This window comes from Arachis ipaensis, chromosome B05, assembly GCF_000816755.2.
Source record: "Arachis ipaensis cultivar K30076 chromosome B05, Araip1.1, whole genome shotgun sequence".
Taxonomy (NCBI): domain Eukaryota; kingdom Viridiplantae; phylum Streptophyta; class Magnoliopsida; order Fabales; family Fabaceae; genus Arachis; species Arachis ipaensis.
This window is the reverse complement of record NC_029789.2, coordinates 126,577,519-126,584,557: the sequence shown is the minus strand read 5'-3', so window position 1 is coordinate 126,584,557 and position 7,039 is coordinate 126,577,519.

Sequence of the window (7,039 nt, the reverse complement as noted above, 5' to 3'; positions counted from 1 at the left end):
CTTTTGTCAAGTAAATTTTAAAAAAAATTATTGTGAATGACTATATTTTTTTAAAAATTAAAAAAAATATATATAGAGAGATCAAATTTTTGTTAGAATTTTTTGTACCCTTTTAAATATTTATTCAAATCTTGCCACAAAAATGTAGATCTAATGGATCAGTTGCTTACTAAATATGAATTTTTTCTGGTACTTACAAAAAATATATTATTGATTGATTTTTTTGTCATATTTTCAAATTATATAAATGTTGTTTTGTTGATAATATTTTTTAGCAATTTTTTTGTTAATAGTAAAATCTTTTAGATATCGAATTAGTAATTAACTTTATTTCTTTTTATTATTAATGGTTTTAAATTGAAGGATTTTTTTTGTATTGTAGAGGTTCTAAAGCTTTAATTGCTTATATAAACTTGAGATGAAAAAAATTGCAAGAGCTCTTAAAAATATTTTTTTAGTCATTGCCCTTGTATGTCTATAAATATACATGAGTAAAGGGTGATGCGACTTTTTTTTTGTACGGGTGTCTTTTATTCATAGTTGTAAGAATTGAATTGGTGATTAAATTAGTCAGATTATTAGTTACTGCTTTATTGGTTTAACTGATAAATCACTAGTTGAACTAATAAAATCGATTCTACGTATATAAAAAAATATAAAATAGTAAAAAATTTAAAAATTTAAAATACATATTTTTACCAATATTTTAAGAACAATCAAGTCTCAAATTCTAAAGATAATTAATACGAAGATAGACATAAAATTAGTTAGTACTACTACAATAATATCTTAATTAGACACAATAAGAATAACAATCCATGAAGTATATCTAATGAGTGATTTCAAAATTAGGGTATTGTTCTTCATATGAGAAATGTGGAGCTATATCTTGATTGGTTTCCATTTGATTTATATTTTTCACATAATTATTAGCTCTACCATCATCCTGATTATCTTTCAAATCCAATTGATCTAGCATTATAAATAATGTTTCACAAATCCAAATAAAAAATAATATAAAACATCTTATAAAGTATATTGAAATCATAGTTGATCACAATTCATAAATAAATAAAAGAAAACATACCTAAATGACTAAATCATCTAAAAGGTAATTAAAGAGACATATTTGCAAGATCATTTCGTAAAGCATCAACTTCTTCGGGAGTTAAAAATGGTGGTGAATCTTTTAATATTCATTCTAAATTATTCTCAAATGCATCAAGATAAATTGGATCATAAACTTGCTTTCTCATTTGATTTCTATGTTATCAATATACTTCGTTACTCTTATGATGATTAAAATTTTAAAATAATGCTTTCAACTTAAAATAATTAAGAAAGTACTTTTGTTGTAAACTTAAGTTGTAATTAACATAATTAAGATCATTAAGTTTTTTATGCTCTAACCGATTCCTCTTCTTTGAGTGAATGTGTTAAAAAATACTCCAATTATGCTCACAACCTGAAGAACTATAAATTTGGCCTAAAATACGAATCGCCAACTTTTTCAGGTTTGGCGCTCCACAACCATAACATTCTCACCATTGATCTTAACATAAAAAAAATAATATATCATAATCATAAATATCAAATCATAAATACATTACAAAAGATTAATTTTATGAAGAAATTCACCTGGCATAACAGTGTTGCGTTCACATATTGCAGACGGTCTTCTAAAATTTTGTTCAACATTCTTAAAGATCCTTATCTCACTTGTCAGCTTAGAATTCAATTCTGGATCACCATAAGCATATTTCTCAATGACATCTAGCAAGTCAGAAGTCGTTTGCCTGTGCTTTTCAAATTCTTCAGCATTAAATCGAAAAGCTGGATTTAACCAATAATCAGCGGCATGAAGATTTTTTTGAAGTTGTGAATCCAACGTGTATATAAAATCTTCAAATAAGGATCAGTAACCTTCTTTCTTTTTTGAAACATCTTCACTATTTATCCTCTAGTCTTATAAATAGCTTGATAAAGAAAATTCATTGCAGCTCTGTTTTTACTATTCACAATACGTAAAACACAAATAAGTGGCTCAGTAAGCTTAACAATATCAGTGCATTGACTCCAAAATTTAGAATTCAAGACTTGATCCACACATCTTTTAGCTTTGGCTTCTTTGGAGTAAGCTGAACTTGTCCATTCTTTAGAGGTCACCATAGCTCTCAGGATCCCTTTGAGTTAAAATACTTTGCATAGCAATAAATTGGTGGCAAACCTAGTTGGAGCAGGACGAAGTATTTTTCGCTCACCTATAAATTTTCTCATCAAGAACAGCAGATTGCAATGATTATAGATATACTTGGTGATCAATGAAGCTTATGACACAGTTTCACTCACTTCTTGTAACTTCCCAATATCTTGAAATATTATATTAACACAATGAGCTGCACAAAGGGACCAATACAATTTAGAAAACTTAGACTCCAACAACCTTCCAACATTATCCGTTACAATATGCACAACATTATCAGTACCAATAAACAATACAACATCCCTAAACAACTTAAACAAAGCATCAGCAGCTTTCGAGACATTAGAAGCATCAATTGACTTTAGAAAAATAGTTCTTTTAGGACAATAAACCAAAAAATTAATTAAAGTACGCCTACAACAATTAGTCCATCTATCAGTCATGATAGTAAATCCAATTTGTTTTCAAATCTCATAAAAACCATCAATCATTTTTCTCACATCCTCAACCAATTTGCTCAACAAATACCCATGGACTCTTGGATAATTTGACCCTTTATACCCTGTACCCATGCTTGTAATAGCATCAATCATTGGCTGATAATAAGCTAAATTAACCGCATTAAATGGCACAGAGGCATCTATAATTTATTTCGCAATAGCAATATCACACTTCTCCATAATTTCTTAACTTTGGAGCACATTTTTTATAGTTGATTGAGCTCTGGGTATTGTTGCTGATGGAAAAAAAAGATTGTAATACTTTGACTTGTTTTCCTTTTCTAGAGCTAGGTGCTGGAGCTCTGATTTTTTTTGTTGTCACATCTCATTGCGTTCGATCTCATCAAATTCTCTTTCGACTTCATCACAAGCATTATAACTTTCTATATATTGTTCTTAAGTTTTTCTTTTCTTGCTTCGAAGTTCTTCAATGCTTTGATCGAATTGGTGTCTCACTGCAGCTGGGACCTTTCAACATGACTCAACATCTCCTCCTTTTCCAGCCAAATACATCTTAAACCGATGAATTCCTCCACCCCCTAATAAGCTTCTCATAATATATACACATCAGAATGGTTTTTTCAGATTCCACAACTTACTTACAATGGTCCCATACAAGATCGATTTTTGCTCTATTGTTATTTTTTTGGGTTCCAATTGATGCATCAGGAGTTAATCCTTGTTATTGCGAGGATGGTGTTTCTGATGGTGTTCGCTGAAGTCATTCTAAAACAATATGGAATAGCAAAAGTATAAAACAACAGCTATTACAAATTTACATCACCTATTCCCTATTCCCTATTTCCTATTTCCTATTCCCTATTCAGCAACCCTAAATTCACAGCAACATCAACAAAAACAACTATAAACACTAATAATTAGAAAAAAGAGATCAATCTGCTATTAACCTTAATAGATCCATAATCAAGAATCAACAAATATAACATAAACAGAAATAACTAAAACAAAATTAACAAATATAAATAAATAGAAATTCATAATCAGAATGACTAAAAATATAACATAAATATAACACAAATAAACAGAATTTCATAATCAAGAATTAATAAATATATCATAAACAAAATAATTAAAAAATTAGAGATAATGTAGAACGCAGAGAAGTGAGGATTGAGGAAAGTAGGAGACCACCAACCTGTCCGAGAGAGGACGCAGAGGACGAAGAGAACGCGACAACGGTGACGACGACGCCGCAGAGCAAGGAGCCACGATGAAGAGGACGGCTTGCGACCCAAAACGCGACGGTGAGGTGAGGTTGAGACATCGTAGGAGGCGCGGCGAGACGAAGAAGACGACACGAACCGGCGGTGAGGTGAGATCAGGTGAGGGTGAAGAGAGACTACGGTGTAATGAGCAGACGAGGTGAGGAAGACTTGAAGGAGGGTTACTGCCGTTTAGGGGATTAGGGTTAGGGGGAATGGGGGACTGGAGTATTCGACTAATTCGAGTGTTTTCTTTTTTTCTTTTTTTTTTCTTAAAAATCCAAAATGACGTCGTTTTGGCAAAGAAAAAAAAAGAGTTTTGAACTTGCCGATTACAAAAAACCACCAATTCTCTAATTTTTATCAAAATCAGACAGTTTAACCTGCTTTTTTCTAATTCTATTTTTTATTGGTCAAAATATCTAACCGGACCGATTAGTAACCGATTTTTCAGTCGAATCGACCTGTTTGATCCGATTCTTACCAATGTGCTTTTACCTTTTTAGAGGCTTCACATTGTACTTTATTGCTGATGACATCGAAAGCTTTTTTGAAATTATTTGACTTGTTGAACATACTTAAATTTAGATTGTTATAGTCAAAATGAATTGTTTTATTAATGCCTTTTTGAGATAAGCAGCTTCACGCCTTCATCATGCATGTTTACTAAGGAATAAGTTCTTCTCAGCCGTGCTATGTTCTTTTTGAGTTAGCTACATGTCTTATGGATCGGAGTACTCAGTTCACTCAATTCAATTTCTGAGATTGCATTATTGATGTCTAGACTTTTTTAAATTTAAGAGTTACCTAATTTGCTTGTATTATTTAAAAAAAAAATCTTTAATTATTAACATACTTGAGCAAATATTAATAGCACAATAATAAAATTATTAAATTATTAAATTATTTTTGATTTTATTAGTAATCGAAACTCAATCTAAAAATATTAGAGCTAACATAAATCTCAGAAGCAACATAAGCTTATTTCATAGATTTCTCCTAGTTTATTAAGGCTCCCCTCCCCGCTACAATAAATAACTCATGTACTTCCCTTTACTTAATAAAGTCTAGTTGATTGAGAAATACTATAATGAGTTTTTTTTTTTTTTTCTAAATTCTTTTGAGAGTAAGAGTTATATTATTAGTTTGGTTAATTAACGTGGATTTTTGACTATTTTTATTGTAGTAAAATTATTAATTTTATTCAGATTGGTAAATCAAACAACATCTAACGTCATAATCTATAAAAAAAGTTATTTTATTAACTTTAAAAGTTACACTCGTAATCTTTTAGTTTTAGTATAACATACTTATTATTTTGACTAATTTAAAATTTATTATTTATAGTTAATTTATAAAAAAATTGAATTAATAGATAAATCAATACTAATTAATACACTAATAATATCTTAAAATCCATGCATTAAGTTTTTTAAGGAAAAAAAATTAATGCTAACTAGGATTAATAACACTACGTATCTGCATTTTTATTGCAACACATCATCACTAGGACATGCATATCTCTTTATCTGTCTAATTATGGAGTACCGGAGTTATAATCATTTTTTAATAAAAGATTTTGTTATCTTATATCCTTAAACATATTATAAAAAAATATTTTAATATTATTTTTATTTTTATATCTTAAAAACATAAAAAAAATTTACTTTCTCACGTTTTACATTTTTAATATATAAAAATAAAAATAATATCAAAATATTTTTTTATGATATATTTAACCTATGTCCAGTGGCGGAACTTGAAATAAAATTTTGGGGGGGCCAAATAAAAAATAATTATCAAAATATTTTTGATATAGACCCCATTTAAGATAAGTTCGTCTAATTTCATATCTCTGGTTTGGGTGATATTATCAAATTTAAAGCCGTTTTTCAAGATCTCGTTCCAAAAAGTTAAGGTTAAAGTCATCAGATGTAACTTTTTGAACTTTTGAAGGTTATATCTCACTTTCTTCGTAATTCATTAAAGTAGAAGAACTATCTACAGGTGTTGATATTGTAAAAGTCATATGTTCTCCTTCTTAAATATTAGCCTTCTTCCTCTTAAAAAATGCATCAATTCTTTGATTTTTTTATTATTATTTTATATAAAAATTTGAATATATATCCTGTAAAATATGTAAAGAAAAAGTTAGAAGGACAAATATTAAAATTTATAATATTTATTGAATTTTTTTATCAATTTATACAAATACAATAATATTAATACTTATTGAATATTCTATTATTTTTTTATCATATAAAAAATTAAATTAAATAAATAATAAAATATAAAATAATATTAAATTAAATAAATAAAAAATATCTAATTTTTTATATTTGAACTTAAAGATAGAGAGAGTGTTGTTTATTAAACTTATTAGATACTTTAAGTCATAGTAAAGTATTTAAGTCAATTGAACTATTTTTTATCTTTTAAAAAAGTACTACTAAATATTTTATAAAAAGTTTGGGGGGTTTAGGGTTTAGGGCCTCCGTTGTCTGAACTAAGCTCCGCCACTGTCTATGTCTTTAGGACGCGGATAACAAAATCAAATAAATTTTTGTCAACAATAATGACTCATATTGTTGGGAATATGGAATAATCGTTGTTGCATTGTGTTGGGAACTTTGGAAATCCGCACGTTATGTGGCAGTTGTTTGTAGTTGTAGTTGTTTATCATCATCTTGTTGCTGCATGCGTAGGATTCATTAATAACTTTGTCAAACTAAGTGTCGATGGAAGCTAAGCGTGTGTGGTGGTTTGCTCCACGACAGTGTCCTTTGGGCGGAGCTAATGGCCTAATTGGTGTAACCTGTACACTTCTTTAAGAATGCTTTGTAGTTAGATTTGATTACTTATGAGAATATACTCATATTTGAATTTTGTACGACTGTTAAAATAGGCCAAATCTATGGAGCCAGCTTACTTACCTATTTAAATAGACGAATTTTATTTCTAAAATTAAGTCCATTTAAATTTCGAATTAAATGAATTGAGCCCGATTAATTCAAAAGAAATGACGGGTTAAACAGGTTAACTCGCGAGCTAAATGGGTAGCACGTTAATTTTTTTTTTTATATTTTTTTAAAAAAAAGTAGCACATCTGAACT